Raw genomic sequence first — 21,218 nt, forward strand, 5'->3', positions numbered from 1 at the left:
GTCACTGACCATGATGACGGATCTGTCCCTTTCTTAGTGAGGGCGGTTATGGAGGATACGGTATCAGAAAAATTGCGGATGAACCGTCGATAATAATTCGCAAAACCTAAAAAGCGTTGCACGGCTTTGAGAGTAGTCGGAAGAGGCCACTCCAAGATAGCTTTAAGTTTCTCCGGATCCATTTTGAAACCGGAATCCGAGATAACGTAACCCAAGAACGCCACGGATTTAAGGTGGAACTGACAGTTCTCCAATTTCGCAAAAAGATGGTTCTCCCGCAAACATAATAGTACTTGTTGAACGTGTTTAATATGATCTTGAGCGGTCTTAGAAAAGATGAGGATGTCATCTAAATAAACAATAAGAAAAGTGTTGAGAATGTCCCGAAAGATCTCGTTGACAAAATCCTGGAAAACTGCTGGTGCATTGCACAACCCGAAAGGCATAACAAGATACTCGTAGTGGCCGTAATGGGTGTTGAAAGCAGTCTTCCACTCGTCCCCCTCTCGTATCCTTACTAAATTGTAGGCACCTCTCAGATCCAATTTAGAAAAGATGGTTGCTCCCTGGAGGCGGTCGAATAATTCTGGAATCAAAGGCAGGGGGTAGTGATTTTTGCGGGTGATATTATTCAAACCCTGATAGTCTATGCATGGACGGAGAGATCCGTCCTTCTTCTTGACAAAGAAGAAACCTGCTCCGACCGGGGAGGAAGACTTTCTGATGAAACCCCTCTCCAAGTTCTCGGCAATGTAGGTGTTCATAGCCTTTGTCTCTGGGAGAGAGAGAGGATAGGATCTTCCCCTGGGAAGAGGTGCGCCAGGAAGTAAGTCAATGGGACAATCAAACGGACGGTGCGGCGGTAGTACCTCAGAACGTGCTTTGTCAAATACGTCACGGAAATCCCAGTACACAGAAGGTAAGGAGTTGATCTTCTCGGATATGGTAGACACTCCTCCAATCCTGGCTTTAGAGGTCGACCATCGATGGCCTCCAGACCTACAGGCGTCTCCTTGTTGACAAAAGGGATATTGTTCTGTCTAGCAAAAGTTTCATCAATGAAATTACCTGCAGAACCGGAATCAATGAACGCCCGTGCCCGGGTGTGGAACCCCTCTCCAGACAGCATTATAGGTAAGACTATCCTGGTGGGAAGGATGTTTTGGATGATGGAAGAAGGGGTCAGTATTCCCAATGAAACTCTCCCGGATCTCAGTGGGAGCTGGCGTTTCCCGGTCTATGGGGACACTGGGACACGGCGTGAGTGGAATTGCCACAGTACATGCAAAGACCGGCCGTGCGCCTACGTAACTTCTCAGCCGGAGATAGTCTGTTGCCCCCCAACTGCATGGGTTCAGGAATGTCCCCGGAATAAGGTGACTGAGCCACGAAGGAGGGAGCAAGAGTTCTTGGAACCCGTAAACGATAATGAGAACGTTCGTATTTACGTTCCAGCAGGCGTTGATCCACCCGAATAGCCAGAGCGATTAAGTCCTCTAGGTTAGTAGGACGATCTCGTGCGGCGAGCTCGTCCTTTAGGGTCTCCGATAATCCTTGCCAGAACGTGGAAGATAGGGCGTCATCGTTCCAACCCGTCTCAGCAGCAAGAGTGCGAAACTCCACCGCATATACAGCAACCGAACGGTCTCCCTGGTTAATGTGGTGAAGAGCAGAAGCTGCTGTTAACTTCCGTGCTGGTGTATCAAAAACTCTTCGGAATTCCTCAACGAAGAGATCGATGTCCTGTGTGAGCGCCCCTTGTTGCTCCCAGATGGGAGAGGCCCATGCCAGTGCCTGGTCGGTGAGAAGGGAGTAGATGTAGCCAACCCTGGAGACAGAAGACACAAAGCGAGAGGGAGAGAGACGAAATTGTACAAGACATTGGTTAATGAATCCCCGACATCCTTGAGGATCCCCCGCATAATGCCTTGGTGGCGGAATACGTGGTTCCGGAGTGAACGGAGATAACGAAAAAGGATTAGGCTGTGCAGGGGGTGCCACGAGTGGAGATTGCCGAGTGAGGGTTCGGACCTGAAGAGTAAGAGAGTGGAGGCTTTGCTGTATGGTATCCATCCGTCTATCGGATTGCTCCAAATAAGTCTCTAATCTGGTAAACAGAGCAGAATGGGCATTTAAAGTCCGCTCCACCTCAGCTTGGTCCATGTTTGTTGGGCTGAGCATAATGTTAGGATGTGCTCACCACAAACGAGACGGGACCACGGTGCTGAGGTGGAAAGGTAGGAACACCACCCACAGCCACGAGGGCACGTCTTGAAAGTAGATTGGTCGGGGATTCCGGATCGGGGCAGGAGAGGTACGGTTGGTAGAGAGTGCCGTTTGCCAAATCCAGGGTTAGAGAGAGGGACGTTGTCGTTTACCGTAAGCCAGGATCGGGATGCCAGAGATGCGGAGAGTCGAGTAGCCGTGTGCCGAGTTCGGGATGCCAGAGGTACAGGAAGACGTAGCGGAAGCCGGTTTGGTACACGAGGAGGTCTGAAAAAATAGAACTAGGGAGGCAGAGAATGGTAAGGACAACTGGAACTATGCTCAGCCAAAGAACCAGTGATTTTGGCAGGTATATAAAGGAGTGAGGGTCCAATAGGATTGCAGCCATAAAGGGGTGTGTAGAAGGAGCCAGCTGCAGCAGGAATAGGTCCCTTATGAGTCCCAGGAGATGAGGCATAAAGGGCAGCAATCTGGCTGCATTCAATAGCAGCAACAGTTTTCTTCACTGTACCTTTAAGAGGCGGTTGCGCCTCCGTGTGGCCGCGCCTCCGTGTAGCAGCGCCTGCGGCTGCGTGCGCAGCCCTGCGCCCTGATCCGAGGGCAGAAGAGACAGAAGAACGTGCGCGCGCGCGCACTATGCAGGAATTCGCGCGCCTCTCTCCGGCGTCCCTGCGAGCCACGGGGATGTCAGGCGAGGCAGCAGGTAAGTGGGAGACACGCCGTGAACGGCGTGTCTCCATAATCCTTACACTAATGCTACATGTTCCTATGTGTTTTTCTTATGTGAATGTCTTTGTGTCCCCAGTTTCCCGGTGTCTTTTCCCAGCCTCTTGGGTGGCATCATCCAAGTGGGAATTTTGGGGCACTGTCTTCCTTCATTACCCTGTATCTGTTGATATTTTCTGGTGTGTTTTCACAACACATAATTAGAGCACTATTGATAGAACATTACGGTGTGTTAGTCATTATTGTGGAGTGCTGTGGGTATTCTCTTCATTTTATACTGTATATGAAATACTAGCCCATTCCTAAAAAGTGAAGTACTTTTTTTTTTTTTTACATTATTAAATCCACATGTAATCTGTGATCATGCTGCAGTGGACAGGAAAGGATTGTTCCTTTGTTCTCTATAATCAGACATGGGGGCACCAATGTTCATTTACTCCAACTCATTTCTCTCTTGTTATATTCATTGATCGTGGATCCATGAAACACTGCCTAGAATGAGCCTAAAATATGACAAAAGTTCTTAGACTACTCTAACAATGTTAGGGGAAACAGTTTGTTAGAAAACTTAATTAAAAAAATACATCCCTTTTATATGCGTGATATTCTTCTGGGTCATGGCAAGCTTACTTATTTACTGAACTAAATATTTACAGTATAGCCAAGCATTGCAACCATGCACAAGACATCCACTTTGCATTTCTCTGGCTACTGTAAAATACATTGTGAAAGCTGCTATACACTATAGCAGTGATTCCCAACCAGGGTTCCCTGGGGCTCCTTGAAGCAGTCTCAGGGTTCCTCTTATAGACCACAGACCACCCGCTCCCCCTGGGGGTGTTTTTTTTTGGTATGTATTTTGTAGGGTGGATTGAGTGAGAGTGGGGTAATTGACGGAAGGTAGGGGCAAGAGTGAGAGAAGAGAGGGGGGCAGGAGGGAGGGAGTGAGGAAAAGAGGGAGTAAGAGTAAGACGCAAGGGATAAATACATGCGAGGCGGGAGGGGGGAGAGTTAGTGAGATGGATGGGAGAGAAATACATGGGTAGAGGGTGGGAAATAGAGGTGGCTCGTGAGGTATGAAATGTTGTGACTGACCCCTGTCGAACCTAATATGTGTCTGCCAGATAGGGGTTCCCTGAGATTTTTCGAAATACTTCAAGTGTTCCTCCAAACAAAAAAGGTTGGAAATCACTGCACTATAGACTACTGTATGTACTGCTAGAAAAGTCAGCTGAGACTTTCAAGGCAACCCCTTACATTTATCGCTCAAAAATAAAATAAAAGGTTAATTGCATACATTTTGAAGATTAATAAATGGTGAAATTTGTTTATCACATGCATTATCATATGTCAATTTAACTTGTATAATTGAATACACTACGATGGCTACATTCATCAAAAAGTATATAAAAAATATAATATTCTAGTGAACTCCTTGGGTGGATATGACTTATCTGACTGGTGCTCTCATTTCGAGGGGGCCTCCTGCTTGGTCCTTAAGGATACTGTAACTGAAGAAGAAGAGAATGGGTACTTAGGATGTTGTAGCAAAATATTCTTTATTATTCCATAGCTATAACTATGGCATAATTTCAATAGCTATGGCTATGGCATAATAAAGTATAATTTGCTGCAAAATCCAAAGTGCCCATTCTCTCCTTCTCCAGCTACTGTATATTCAGCAACAAAACAGTATGTGGTGAAGAAAATATTCACGTTTGTTTCGTACGGTATGTGCATGACTATAGAAACATCTTTAAAGACAATCTATGAAGCTTGTAAATGTATACTTTATGGGTTTTCTACACTCCATTTTACATGTAATGCTTTTTTTTGCAAGTTGCCATGGTGACACGTTGTGCTCATTGGCATGTCATTTCCCAGAATCCCTTGCTGCAGTGGAAGCAGTGTATGCTAAGAGATAATGGAAAATGCAGGGTTGCAGAAATGTGATTTTTTTCAATAGCCATATTCCAGTGGAAATGTAAGAAAATCTGAAGCCTCTGAAGAACAAACTAAAGTCATTATCAAAAGCTCCCCGAGCACTGGAATAAGTAATGTAATGGGGTCTATTTATGAAATTCTGTGGGTGTATAACTGGGGTAAAATCAGGGTATAAAAATGCACCAGATTTGTCAATAGTTATGGGATTTCTTTTCTTTGGTAGATCTGGTGCTGTATCTTGCCAGTGTGTTATGCTTGTCTTGGTATAGGGACAGAAGAATCAATGATCAATGCCTTTTGAGCTTATTTGCCTGCTAATATTACAGTATATTGCAAACAGATAATATAATTTATCTGGTCCTTAAATACACACAATTTATATTTGGAAGCAGGCATTGGACATGTCATTTTGCTGTATATTTGTAAACAATATGAAGGTAATTAGTAGAGATGGGTGAAACGGTCTAAATCTGTTTCACAGAATTTCCTGAGCTTTCCAATCAAAATCTGTCCTGCGGTGTAAAATCCAATGACGGATTGTGTCCGTTTCAATCCGTGCAGATTATTCATTGAATACAATTCGCTGGTGGATTTTACTAATCCAATCCGTGGATTCTGCAATCTGCTGGTGGATTTAAAGAATCTAATCTGCGGATTCAGGAATCCGTGGATTGGATTCTTACAATCCACCAGCGGATTGTGAAATAGATGGTGGATATTGTGATGCTCCTGGTGACCCTGAATCAGTCTGGGAAGGTGTACATCTTGAGTTTCATGGACTTCGTCACAACGTACCCCGAGGCAATAGCGCTCTCATTGATCAAGGCCCAGAAAGTAGCAAAGGAACTGATAAATATCTTTGTTAGGGTAGGTTTCCAGAGTGCGATCCTCATTGATCAGGGAATGCAGTTCATGTCCAAAATGCTCCAGAGTCTCTGGGCTAAGTGTGGGGTTAAGCAACTTTGCAATGCCCCCTCAAAATCCCCAGATGAACGAACTGTGTGAGTGGTTCAATTGCACCCTAAACAGATGTTCCAGGAATTTGTTGAAGTCGATGAGGGAACTGGGAGTTTCATCTGCAACACCCCGTTTGCCTATAGAGAGGTGCTGCAGGAGTCAACTGGCTGCTCCCTTTTGAGCTTCTGAATGCACGTCGGATACGTGTAACGCTTCATCTGTTCTGTGAGGACTGTGAGGACATTGGTGGTTCAGTACATGTTGGAACTCAGAGAGTGGCTTGAGTATCTCATGGGGTTAGTGCAGGCTAAGCTAAGGCAGCTCAGATCAGGCAGAAGAGCACGAGAAGACAATGCTTTTGCTGCAGAATATTCGTAACTAATTAGTGAAACGGCACGACTCCTAAAAGACAGGAATCACAGAAACTCAACAATATTCTCAACATGTGCAGCAGATCCTTCATCATTTTCCAGGATTATCTCAGCCACCAACTGAGTACCTTCCCTGTGAATAAACCAAAACATGGGAAGATTATAAAGAGAACGAAGGCCGAACTGTTAAAGGCTCGTGAGAGTAAGAACAGAGCTCTTTATACTGTCGTGTGCTTACTCGGTTCTGACCATGCTGATCATTCTATGGACCTCTGTATTCCCTTGAGCATGATACCTAATGCAACAGAGGGTCACCTCGATACCCCTTGACGCAGCTACCATAGTATTCTCCTGGTTGCGAATCCCTTGTTCGTGTGCATTATTTTCCAACTAGTTTTTCTATTAAAGTTTTTAGTCATTTTTAAATTCCAAATATTCTTTATATGGAATTTTTAGCTGTAATAATGCCCGTTTTAAACAATTATCAGTGTACTGTAGTAGTGAAGAAAGAGTCCTACATTTTACAACTTGCCACAATAGACATCCAATCAACAGTTCAGACCTACCTTACATTTACACTTTTTTAGTATTATAGTTTCCCCAATAAGGAATTCCCAATTCCCCAATCGCCAATAAGAAGTGATCAACTTTTAACACTTTTTCCCAATAGACGCCCAATATTATTCTTAATCGCTAGTACTGGTATGACAATATCAGCTGGATAAAAGGTATGCAAAAATCGGAGTGGCATACAACAAAATAGAAAAGATTGATCTAGATCAGAACTCTTCTGCTTCATCACTCTTTCCCATTTACTGCTTCAACTATGGATAAACCTTGCTTCTATGGACCAAGAAACTTCTCAAGGCAGTACCTGTTACAGCAACTTAGACACTAAGAAGGTGAGAAACCTTGAATATAATGTCAGGTGACCGGTTTTCCTGAAAAGCAGTTGTGAGCAGAATTCAGCCGGCAAAGAAAACCCAGTTTGATCATCAAAAATTATGAAGTTCTCCATTTAATGTGACAGCCAAGAACAGTGGAAAAACAACGTTTCAGGTTCCATATGGACCTTTCAACAGGAAAAGGTCTGATGAAAGGTCCATATGTGACCTGAAACATTGTTTTCCCCTATGTTTTATTGGTGCCTTGTTCAAGGATAGCATTACATTGTCAAGTGCTTTTCTGTTTGCCAATTGCAATTATTGCATGACTTGCACACCTATGGCTAAACATGCCACTGATTGTACACAGGTACCTGAGCAGGATCAGAGACTGGACCTTATGTTAGAGAGCATGGACCATATTGCGAGACGCATGGATGGGCTCTATTTGCTTGTGGATAAACTATTGCCAGAGAAAGCACCATATCTGGAAGGAGCATCCTCTGCTTCCCATGTGCCTCAAAGCAATCTCCAGATGCTGGAAAGACCATACAGATCATCATGCTCCTTCAGTGGTGATGACATTGTGTCTTTGACTCCCCACATCCTCCTGAACTTAACCTACAGGAAAGTGGCAGCCCAAAGCTGTTATCTGTAACTATTTTCCAAAGAACACCTGCGATAACTGAAACACAGAGGCAGAGACGTATCCCTGTCAATGTGGATCGTCTACCTGACTTCCCTCTGTCCAGAAAACCAAGGGGAAAACGAAGGGGAACCAAGGCATGTGTCCATCATGTTCAACCTATGCTAAATTTAGACAACAGATGCTTTATCCTATATCTATACTTACTGTATATCTATACTTACAATATATTGATCCAGAGGAAGACAAACAAAAAACCCCAGTGACATATCATCCAATGATATCTCATAAGGGGAAAAATAAATTCCTTCCTGACTCCAAGAATTGCCAATCAGATTACTCACTGGATCAACATCCTTCTCATGTTTACTTATTTGGTATATCCCTGTATACTTTTTCTTTCTAAAAAGATGTCCAACTTATTTTGAACAAATCTATTGTATCTGTCATCACAGTCTCCATGGGTAATGAATTCCACATTTTAACTGCCCTTACTGTAAAGAATCCTTTCCGTTGTTGCTGGTGAAATCTCCTTTTCTCTAACCTTAAGGGATGACCCTGAGTCCTTTGTACTTCCCTTGGGATGAATAGTTATTTTGAAAGCTCCTTCTACTGTCCCCAAATATATTTTTATATAGTTATCATATCCCATCTTAGATGCCCCTTTTCTAATGTAAATACATCTAGTTTTGCTAGCCTCTCCAAGGCTACATCCAATATGATTAGGATCTGCAAATTTGGTTATGCCTTGGCGTGGCTTGCAGGCTTATAACGCTTTGGCCAAAGGGTTTAACTAAATAACCCTTATTCATGAGAATATCAGCATTGAAGTATTGTACTAATGTATTTTTTGTCATATTGGATGTAGCATTGGGCATTTCTGCCTTTCGTTGTATACATTTGGCCATGCTCAGTTACAATCCTTTTATATATATATATATATATATATATATATATATATATATATATATATATATACAGGTAAACCCTGTTATAGCGAGGTCCTCGGGGTCCACCCCGAGACCACCGCGTTAGTAACGGGGTCACGCTAATTTTTTTAAAAAAATGGCCGCCGCGCACCTGATCGGGAGGGAGTGAGGAGGGAAGGAAGGATGAGGTGGCTGGAAGCCCTACACGTCCCCTAGCAATGGCTGGGCAACCTGCTCCTTACCTCCCACCACGGCGAAGAGAGACACACTTGGGGGGAGAGCATGGGGGGATAGAGATGTGTGTATGCTGCTTGTGTGTGTCCTGTGTGCAGTGCCTCTTGTCCCGGGTCGAATGAGTAATGGGAAAGGTGCCAGACCCCTGTCAGCAAAACTAATCTGTCCTGATCCGCAGAGCTGGCCTGTTGGAAGATGTCCATTGAGATGCCTGTCCAGGCAGCATGCTGCAGACTGGTAGAAGGGAAGTTTCCGACAGGCACCTCCATGGCCACCTATAAGCAGTCAGCTCGGCAGGCCCCCTCCACAGGCCTCAAACAGGCCCCCTCAATCCTCCAGGGGGCGCTCTCACAATCTCTCCTCTTCCAGTGTCCCTATCCCCCTCTCTCTCACATTTCCTCCCCCCCCAGGCCCCCACACCTACCGGCCCTCCGCGGCATAGCCCACGCAGCCCACCGAGTCACAGCCTGCTCCTCACTCACCCCCCCTCCTCCCGACACCCCCCCCTCGTCCCGACACACCCCCTCCTCCCGACACCCCCCCTCCTCCCGACACCCCTCCCTCCTCCCGACACCCCCCTCCTCCTGATGCCAGCTCCACTCCAATCTCAGCAGCCAACACCAAAGGTAGGGAGGGGGAGTGGTAGGTGTGGTGTAGTGTGCTGTGAGAGTGTGCTGTGAGTGCTGTGTGGTGTGAGAGCTGAGTGCTGTGTGAACTGTGTGCTGTGAGAGCTGTGTGCTGTGTGAGAGTGTGTGCTTTGAGAGTGTTCAGTGAGAGTGTGTGCAGTGGTGCAGTGAGAGTGAGTGCTGGGAGTGTGTGCAGTGTGCTGTGAGCAGTGTGCAGTGTAGAGTGTGTGCAGTGTGTGCAGTGTAGAGTGTGTGCAGTGTGTGCAGTGTAGAGTGTGTGCAGTGAGTGCTGGGAGTGTGTGCAGTGTGCTGTGAGCAGTGTGCAGTGTAGAGTGTGTGCAGTGTGTGCAGTGTATAGTGTGTGCAGTGTGTGCAGTGTAGAGTGTGTGCAGTGAGTGCTGGGAGTGTGTGCAGTGTAGAGTGTTGCAGTGAGTGCTGGGAGTGTGTGCAGTGTGCTGTGAGCAGTGTGCAGTGTAGAGTGTGTGCAGTGTGTGCAGTGTGAGCAGTGTAGAGTGTGTGCAGTGAGTGCTGGGAGTGTGTGCAGTGTAGAGTGTGTGCAGTGAGTGCTGGGAGTGTGTGCAGTGTGATGTGAGCTTTGTGCAGTGTAGAGTGTGTGCAGTGTGTGCAGTGTAGAGTGTGTGCAGTGAGTGCAGTGTAGAGTGTGTGCAGTGTAGAGTGTGTGCAGTGTGAGCAGTGTAGAGTGTGTGCAATGAGTGCTGGGAGTGCTGGGAGTGTGTGCAGTGTGTGTGCAGTGTGTGTGCAGTGTGTGTGCAGTGTGTGTGCAGTGTGTGTGCAGTGTGTGTGCAGTGTGTGTGCAGTGTGTGTGCAGTGTGTGTGCAGTGTGCAAAAAAAACCATTTTTAAATGTAATTTTTTTTAAACGGGAGCCACGTGAAAACCGCGTTATAACTGATTTCGCGGTATAACGGGGCGCGCTATAACGGGGTTTACCTGTATATATATATATATATATGTGATGGGTTTTGGGGTTTCTTGAGCTTGCTGGGATTGTCTGTTTATTAATGTAATTTTCAGCTGGTATCAGTTGTTTGGAGGTTAGTGGCCCCTCCTCCCAAGGTTTAAACTCGCCCCTCCCCACTTTCTAAGGCCTCGGCCATGTTAGTTGCTTGCTGGTGGAAGCGCGCTGAGGCGCGCTCCCGCTTAGCACTGAGCCCCTACAGCTGCAATTAGAGCAGCTTTAGTAGGGGCTCACCTGCGCTTCCGCGTGCTTGCGGAAGCGCAGGTCTTAGGGGAATTTAAAATTCCCCCGCTTGCCGGCGAGACAGGCCGGTCACGTGAGCGGTTCGCCCAATGAGGGCGAACCAGCTCCGTGACGTCACTGGCCCGCCCCCGGCCAGTGACGCGCCCGCCCCCGGCCCGCCCCCTGCAGGCCCGCTGACGGCGCGTGCGGTAAGCAACCGCAAGGCCAGTAAAGCACCCGCTTTCCATGAGCCTCAGCGCGCCTCAGCGAGTAAGCAGGGAGCATGGACTCAGCCTTAGTTAGCAGGTCTTTTTCATGTTCCAGTGTTAGGACAGACCCAATGTGGTTATTCTCCCTCCAACAGAGGTAAATGAGAATTTTAACAAGGTAGTATTAGGACCTGCAAATTTAGGTATGCCTTGACGTGGCTTGGGGGCTTATAACGCTTTGGCCAAAGGGTTTAACTAAATAACCCTTATTCATGAGAATATCAGCATTGAAGTATTGTACAATATATATTTTTTGTCATATTGGATGTAGCATTGGGCATTTCTGTCTTTTGTTGTATCCATTAAGGATTCCCCTAATTTATCCCATTTCATTTGTAAGTTGCCTATTTATTCTTGCTTCCCCAATGCATAACCTTACATTTATCTGTATTAAACCTCATCTGTCATTTACCTGCCCAAGTTTCCAGTATCTCCAAGTCATTCTGGAGAGAAATTACATCCTACTCTGATTCTACTACCTTACACAATTTACAGATGTAGCCACCAGTATCCGATGACTTGCCTTGGAAAATCTGGGGCAATCTCCCAGTAAACTGCGAAATTTCGGTGAGATTTCTGCAGCCAGACTAATGGTCCATCGGATTAACACAGTGGGGCTCCCTGAAGGTCCCATTCAAACTGAATGGGACTGCAGGAACCCCCGCTGTGTTATTCCGATAGGCCATTAGTCTGGCTGCAGTATCTCACAGAAATTTTACAGCATTTTCTGTGAGATTGCCCCAGTATTTTCCAAGGCAAGTCATCGGATACTGGTGGCTGCATCTGTAGTGTCATCAGCAAAGATGGAGACTTTGCTCTCGATGCCAACCTCAAGGTCAAGAACAAAATCCTATAAGAAAATAGGAAAAAAAGGGTGAGGCCCCTATTGTAGCACTCCTAGTAATGATGAATACATTTAAAGTAAAACTTTAATAGTATTAATAATTAAAATAAAGTTGGACAGACTAACAAATAAACAACAAAACACACACCCGCACTCAGATGATATTCCTGCGAAAGTGCTGATGTGCTCTTGGATGAATTGTTAGCAGTGGATATTGCTACTATGAATAGCAGTAGGGATTGCTGCTATGAGAAGCTTGTCTGATCCGTTGGTATAATAATACGTGAAGGATCAGAGTACAGCCTATATTTAGATAATAGCCAGTAATCTGAGGAGAATTATCCTCTTAGGGCAATACTGTATACAACATTTCATTAAATGCCCCTTGTGACAAACGCCCCTCTTTTGTAGTGCTGACGTCTGTCTGGGTTCTTCCCGACACAGTCTTCTAGGGTTATTTAATACAAAAACAGGATCATGCAAAGTATTAAGCTGCTTAACTCAGGCTTCTGCCTGCTTTATTTTCATCCAAGTAAGGTACTGCAGCTTTAACATGTGTAGGTTAGAGGTACTCAGATACTTTCATTCAGCAGTTCACTCATTTCATTGTTACAGTATTTCCCACACTGTTATTTCAAGTAAAAAGAAACCAAATTATATAAACAAAATCCTATCCCTTTCAGGGATCTAACTACACATAGAATCAGTCTCTCTAACAGCTGCTGGCCAACTAACCTGGTTCCCCAGCTTAAAACAATGCTCTCTCATTTAGGGTCACTTAGATACAGCACAGTCTTTTAGCAACAGCAGTAAACATTTGTTTGGTCTTATCTGTTCGTGGTGGGAACTCGGTCCCGTGTCCAGGCAAATCCTCTGGTACTGTGATACGTGGAGGGGCCGTCAACCCCGATACTGGATGCAGGGGAGCAGCGATACCCCCAGCCTCCAGGCTCCAAGGAGAGAGAGCGAGAAATGCAAAACCTCTCTGCTCTAAATACCTGTGCATGTGATTAGAAGAGCAGGTGAGGGAGAACTAGAGCCATGGTAATCTGTGGTCTGGATTTTCCATCCAGCTGCCTGAGTTAATGGGAAGCTGTGGAACGGATCATTTGTAACTATTCCTGCACTTTCTGCTCTAAAATGGGGCAGAAAGCTGCCTAACATCTTTGGACTATGTCACACCCTATAGAGTATATTGAACTGGTTATAGCAGATGGAGTATCAAAAATGAGCGGGTACTTTAAAACTCTTACTTTTGTTTGAGTAAAAAGTTTGTATGAACCTGTTACTGGATTAGAGACATGGTAAAAAGAACGAGATCCACCATTTGTGAACGTCAATTCTGGTAAGCTTATGTACTGAGATAGTCTTATGCTTACAAAGAGAACTACACACTGCCAAGGGTTAACAATCTAGAACATTTCCATTAAAGTTTTACTTTTCATTTATTCATCATTACATTAGAACTAGGAGTGCTACAATAGGGGCCTTCCCCTTTTTTTCCTATTGTCTTATAGGATTTTGTTCTTATTAGCCCCAGCACTCAGTTCTCCATGGACTGTTGCCAGAGTACACTTCCCTACCTCCTCCCCCCTTGTTCATCAACCTGAAGGTCATTAATAAACAAGTTAAAAAGCAGGGGTCCAGTACCAATCCCTGAGGTACTCCACTCACGACTTTAGCCAAACCTGAAAAAGTTCCATTTATGACAACCCTCTGATGTCTATCCTTCAGTCCAATTTGCTTTATTTTGTACAGCATTTCAAAAGCCTTTGCAAAATCCAAGTAGACCAAATCAACTGCATTGCCCTGGTCTAATTTCCTACTTACCTCTTCAAAGAAACAAATAAGGTTAGTTTGGCATTATGATAAATCCATACTGACTATTACTAATGATTTTGTTTTCCATTAGTATTCTTGAATATTATCCCCTATTAAATCTTCAAGTAGCTTCCCCACTATTGAAGTCAGGCTTACATGTCTGTAATTCCTTGGTTGTGATCTATCTCCCTTTTTAAATATAGGCACTGTGACGATGGGGAGGATTTGGCCCGGGATTAAAGGGGTTACACCCCAATTGGCCACCCTCTACCCTCACCTGGGAAGCAAGGGGTTAACTGGACTGAGGTCCAGTAATGTGTTTTTACCTCGCTTCAATATCCAAATGCTTATTCCCCTGTAAAAAAAAATGTATTGTTTCTGGGCCAGTGTCTGTACCACACACACTGGGGCTTAAGGGGTTAATAAACTACAGTTTAAGAAAATACAACTGTGGTGTGTCTTTTCAGAAAATCTGGGCTTCAAAAGGCTTGATTGAAGTTGGGTGTGAAAAGCAGAAGGGGTTTTTAGTGTACAGTATGTTAATACCTAATTTGTAGGCCAAGGGTATATTGCTGGTAGAGACAGCAAGACCTAGGCTGGGGGCATTGGGTGTGAAATATAGCACCAGGTGACAAATGTTCACTACCCAGGGGTCCCTGCTTCAAAGGATTTATTGATGAGGGTTTTGGTGCACAGTATGTTAATACCTGTTTGCAGGAAGCTGGAGTGGGTTGTGAGCGTTATAACTCACACTTACAAACGCCTCTGATTTAGGAGATCAGAATGAGTGACCTTATTAAATATAAGAATATTATGAGATGTCCTTGGCTGAACATGCTAAGAGTTACATATGTGTATTCGTGGGACCAAGCCCCAACTAACGAATACAGACACCTGAGGTTTAACAGATACTAAGAGCCATATATTAATATCTCTCTTAATTTTAATATTACACTGTAATATTTAGTCTCATTGGGAGCGTCATGCGTGACGGAATGTATTAATATGTCTCACGTGCCAGTAAGTACTACTGAACTGAAGTTATGAAGTTATTTACAGTGTATATGGAATTTTGGTTTTGTTCTGGGAACTGCAGACTCCCTCTGTTATGGTAAGGAGCAGGAAGGACATCCTGCTAGAATTTACATAGCCTGGTGATCAAAGGCTAAATTGCCCAATTGTTTATGCTGGGCCCAGGGACCAAAGGAACTGAATTTTTAAGTGTGATACTTCGCAAGTCCAAAATCTGCTTCAAAGACTTTTGCTAGCCTTTTCGGCATCTAGGGTTAAGAGATGAGTTTGACATGGTATTTAAGTCAGAGTCACCCCTTACTCAAATGTCTTTCATGTCCTCATGCAAAGTCTTCATGCAAGGTCTTTCATGGCTTTTCGTGTCTTGGGATTATGAAGATTGCTGCATGAACTGCCAGTCCAGATGTGACTGTTTCATCATTTCCAACTTTAAGTAAGTGTCCATATTTTGCCTGTTATTTGTATATTTTGTGTGTTCACCTTTATCAAGGAATAAATTATATTTTATCATATCTAAGTCTCGTACCAGTTCAACCCAGTTATATATATTTGGTGTGTATTATTAATAGCCTGTCACAAAGCTCCCGTCACAGGCACCACTTCTGCTTTACACCAATCTTGCGGTACTGAGCCTGTGGAAATTAAGTCCTTGAATATTAAATGTAATGGTTTGGCTATTTCTGAACTTAACTCCTTGAGAACTCTTGGATGTATGCCATCTTTGCCTGGTGCCTTATTTACTTACATTTTAGCAAGCTGTCTATGAACTTCTTCCATAGCTAACCAATTGTTCATTAATATAGAGGTTGTGGCTTCCTCCTGCTGCACTACAATTGAAATTGATTCTTCTCTGGTAAACACAGAGGCAAAGCATTTGTTTACTACCTCTGCTTTTTCCTTATCTCCAATAATCTGCCTGCCCATCTCACACTAAAAGGGTCCTATATTTTCTTTCCTGTTTTTTGTTTTGTTTGTTATTAAGGTACTTAAATAACTTTTTAGGTTTGATCTTACTTTCTATTGCAATCCTTTTTTCATTGTCCATTATTGTTAATTGAATTACCCTTTTGCAATTTTTGTTACATTCCTTATAATTCTGATATGCTGCCTCCGTCCATTCTGACTTCAAGAATCTAAATGCCTGCCTCTTCTTTTCCAATTCCTCCCCTACCTGTTTATTTAGCCACATTGGTTTTGACTTATTTCTTTTATACTTATTACCCAAGGGTATACACTGATAAGTGTGCTTTTCTAACAATGTTTTAAAGACTCCCCATTTATTTTCTACATTTTCCCCTGCAAAAACATCCTCTTAATTTATTCCTTGTAGATTGGTCCTCAGTTTATTAAAATCTATTATATATTTATTGACCCAGGTGATATTCCAGCATCATGTACCTTTCGAGCTTAATGTCAACTGGGCAAGAAAAGTGAATTTTGATGACTTGCATGGTAAGAAGGCTATATAGAGCAATTTGAATGGTGCTATCTTCTCTTAGGAAGCAATATAAATACACAGTTGCAGAATTAAAGAATGTCAAAGACAATAAATGGACTATTAAGGTATCTGAGGACTGTGACCTGGAATAATCAGTGACTGAAAGGAAAAGAATATTAAATTGTAAAGCAATATCTTTGTTCTTATTATTTGATGGGTTATACTCTGTAATGAAGAATTAGGGTTGTTTGGGTGTCTGATTTAGTAAGTAATATTGTGGCTTTCATGCAATGCTGTACTGATGCCATTGTTTTCATCCTTACTTTGCAGGTTCTCCCCTTCAACACCTTCTTCATGGATCAACCAGCGACACAGAACATCAGTGTTGTATCATTAAGGTAACAAGTGCCTTTTCTGTATTTCTTTGTATTCTAGATCGAGCATACATGCGCAATAATTTAATGGAACGCATATGCATTTCCATTCAGTAGGCATCATAGAGCACGCATGCGCAGCGGTGTACCTACAGAACAACACAGTCTTTAATTAATATATCTACTTGTTCATTATCTTACAGGTGGAAATGCAGAAGCGACAGCTAGGGTATAATGGTGGAAGATTGGATTTTGTTTTTGAAGTCTTTGTTATTCATGTTCTTATATAAAATAATACATATTTGAATAAAGCATTCAATAATGTACAGATTTAGCAAAGAAGACTGTGTTTGGCACTGGGGCAAGATGCAGTCAGGCACCAGAGGATAAAGGCTGTGGGGACTCTAATCCGGAATCTTTGCCCCCATGCAGCCCAACTGCGGTAGACACTGGATTGAACCTTTTCAACCATGGATCCTGAGAAAGTAAGTCTCAATACATATGTACACTGCCTTTGTGCTTTATTTGAATAAATCTGTCATCATTTACAGAGATTGTGTCTGGTGCTTTTACTTTTCTAGCATTGAAAGAGTCTATGGGAAGAGGTGCTTATAGGTGCCTTATAAACAGCTTGCACTTTTTTTATTCAGTATTATAAAGAATGTGTATGATTCTAGCAATAAATTGAATTAAGCTTAACTACACACTAACATTACCTAGAGCAGGCGTGTGCAAAGAGGGGGAAACACAGCTGACTTACACTTCCTCGACACTCTCTTTAGCAGTATTTCCAATTTAAAATGTTGGATTTCCTGGTCCAAAAAGCTATATTTTCCAGAAAAACCTGGTCAATAAAAAAATTGCCCTAGGTAAAAAGCATTGACAGAAACATTACATACATTTTGCACATTGATATTTCTTCTCTTATATAAATAAAATAAACTTATTTACCAGCACTGCAGTCATGCACTCAGTGAGAGGCAAATGCAGCACGTGACACATATGAGCAGCGACACCTGGCAGCTGCTCCTCTTACATGCACTATGATTGCCGGGAAGGGCTTGGGGAGGGGATGGAGCAGGGGAGGGTACTGGAGAAGCATCAGTGGAGGTGGCAAGTCAACTCTATACATGTAGTGCGTGCGCATGCGTAAATATGCCGACTCTGCTAGTGTTCACAATTTGATCCTGGAAATGTGTGATATCACTTATTTTTTGTTTTTTTTCCTGGAAATTGTTGCTTAATACTAGGCTCTCACAACCTACAGGATTCCTTGGCCACCAAAAGCTGCATTATAGGTTATGTATGTTCTGCCAATATCCATTATTGTACTACCATTGTTGCTGCTCGACTTAGGAGCTTTATTATTTACAGTACAAAAGCGGCAATTGGACACCATTTCCCCAAATCTCACATTAATGTCAATGGGAGTTTGAGTTCGGTAGGGCCCGATCACCCTTGAATAACCACGTACATACATGGATTAGCACCTTGCATGAGTATGCAATGTGTTTAAAAAATATTCTCATTAATGAATTACATAAATAATTTATAAATATCCCTAGTAGTTCATGTAAATCTTCACAGATGTTATTTTATTTTGAACTCATAACTAGATATAAGGGACATTTTAGCTAAAGTTCACAAACCAGACAAAATGTTCCTATTTTTTTTTACCAATTTTTCCCAAAAATCATGAAGCTTTGCAACACTGTTTCTGCCAAGTATTAAATGTCAATGTGCAAGATCACATTGTCATCTACATACTGTTGGTCTTTCAGGGCTAAATCTGAAAACTATCAAACATGTCTTATAATAATAAACACAATTTAAAGTGGTAAATAATTTGTTACACAGTAACAAAAATCTGTAAGTGATTTCCTTCTAAACATAACAAAGTAGGACAGCAACAGTAAAAGTCAGGAAAATAGATACAAAACATTATTACCTGCGGGTCAGTGTGCTCTGCAGCTGGTTTCATTCTACCACCGAATCTCTGGGACATAACACCCTAGTCGTCCCAAAGGTAGCCTTTGGTCGCAGCCGAAAGGCTGCCAAAGGGCGTCAGCCATTTTCTGCTGTTAAAGCTGCTCTGTTATTTACTTGGGTAAAGTATTACTGATGTATATTGAAGCATTTTCAGCTTCACACATTACCTGCTCTCACAGCTCGACCTCTGAATAATCCCACTTACTTCTACCCCAATGCTAACTTCAAATAACATGCAGCTATCTGAAACACACCAACCTTCCTATCGCCCTCTAGCTTGCGTTTCCACTTACCCTTCCTTATAGATTGTAAGCACCTTGGGGCAAGGCCCTCCTTAACTACTGTAACAATATAAGTTAATGTTTGTTATTTTATTGTTTTTTGTCCTCCAACCTTTTTGTACTTCGCCACGGAATATGTTGGTGCATTATAAATAAATGGTAATAATAATAATAATAATAACAACAATATTTCCTGTCTGTCACAGATGGCAAAAGATAATTTCAGTAATGACAGGGATATACTGTATTGTGAATTCTGTTATATGAAATTAAAAGCATGATTATCCATGTGCCTTATAAGTGCAACATTCAATACATCTTACTATATATAATTGAAAGCACTGTATGCCTGTCTGGATGTCTGGATGTCTGGATGTCCGGTGTCCCTAGGGACAATCGCATTGCACCTTTGGCCTGTCACTCCGCCTCAGGCCATGCCCGCCCCCCGCACCATGCCCGCCCCCGCACACCTCTCATTGGTCGTCCATGCCCGCCCCCACACTATGCCCGCCCCCGCACACCTCTCATTGGTCTGCGGCCAACACCACTGCCACACTGTGACAACCCTCACTGAGCTATACCACTGACACACTCTCCCACCCCTCACTGAGCTTTGGGAATCGCAGCACCTAACCCTCACTGCTCTGAGACATTTGCACCTCTGAGACATTGGAAACATTTTTGGGACCACGCTTCACAACTCTCAACAGAGACAACCCTGAACACCTGCTACCAATCAGGTACAGACTCTTTCCTCCATAAATATTTATTTCACCACTGCAAACATACACCGCACGATCACATCCACACACCGCCTCTTCAAAACACCACCCCCACCCCCCCCAGCCCACATCGCTGTCTGCTCCAGGCCTACTGACACACCATTAACTCCCCCCCCACCACCCAAACAACATTGCAACACCATAAACCCCCACCCCCCGCTCATCTCCTCCGGAGGCCGCAACACAGCATTAACCCCCCCGCTCCTCACCTCGCCGACGCCCACTGCACGGAGCTCCTACACAGGCCGCAACCCAGCATAAACCCCCCCCCGCTCATCTCCTCCAGAGCCCGCAACCCAGCATTAACCCCCCTCCCCCGGTCCTCACCTCGCCGACGCCCACTGCACGGAGCTCCTCCACAGGCCGCAACCCAGCATTAACCCCGCTGCTCCTCACCTCGCCGACGCCCACTGCACGGAGCTCCTACACAGGCCGCAACCCAGCATTAACCCCCCCCCCCCTCCTCCTCACCTCCCTCTCCCCTCCTCCTCACCTCCCTCTCCCCTCCTCCTCACCTCCCTCTCCCCTCCTCCTCACCTCCCTCTCCCCTCCTCCTCACCTCCCTCCTCCTCACCTCGCCCCCCCTCCTCCTCACCTCGCCCCCCCTCCTCCTCACCTCGCCCCCCCTCCCCCCCTCCTCCTCACCTCGCCCCCCATCCTCCTCACCTTGCCCCCCCTCCTCCTCACCTCCCCTCCTCCTCACCTCGCCCCCCCTTCTCCTCACCTCCCCTCCTCCTCACCTCGCCCCCCCTTCTCCTCACCTCCCCTCCTCCTCACCTCGCCCCCCCTCCTCCTCACCTCACCCCCCCTCCTCCTCCTCACCTCACCGACGCCCACTGCACGGAGCTCCTCCGGAGGCCGCAACACAGCATTAACAACACCGGGGATATCAGTGCCAGAAGGGGAACCGTCTGCCGCCAGGAACCACCACCCGGTCAACGTAAGTCACCCACCGTCTCCCACCCACGCACCCACCGGCTGACGCGCGCGCACACCCACCGACTGATGCGCGCGCACACCCACCGACTGATGCACACACCCACCGACTGACGCGCGCACACACACCCACCCACTGACGCGCACGCACACCCACCCACTGACGCGCGCGCACACCCACCCACTGACGCGCGCGCACACCCACCCACTGACGCGCGCACACCCACCCACTGACGCGCGCGCACACCCACCCACTAACACGCGTGCACACCCACCCACTGACGCGCGCGCACACCCACCCACTGACGCGCGCGCACACCCACCCACTGACACGCGCGCGCACACCCACCCACTGACACGCGCGCGCATTACATCCCGGGCAATGCGGGTCTCTCAGCTAGTTGATTATAAAATGTAGCAAAAGACATACAACCGTATATAGATGAACGTTACTTTTGAATATTTTTCAAGAAATAGATTTATGTTAGTTGGACTAACAAACTAGTTGTATGTTGTATTAGTCACAATATAGACCTAAAAATAATTCTGTCTAGAACAAAGTTCAAAATATTCTGTTGTTCACCAATGTAATATCCTGCTTGTCTGTTTAAATGCTGACTAGACATGACCTTGTTTAGCTTCTCTAATCTCTCGGGACCATTCTACATAGCATTGCAGCAAAGGCATCATTCCAAGCATGCTATAATGG

This window comes from Ascaphus truei, chromosome 1 (genome assembly GCF_040206685.1).
Source record: "Ascaphus truei isolate aAscTru1 chromosome 1, aAscTru1.hap1, whole genome shotgun sequence".
NCBI classification, from domain to species: Eukaryota; Metazoa; Chordata; class Amphibia; order Anura; family Ascaphidae; genus Ascaphus; species Ascaphus truei.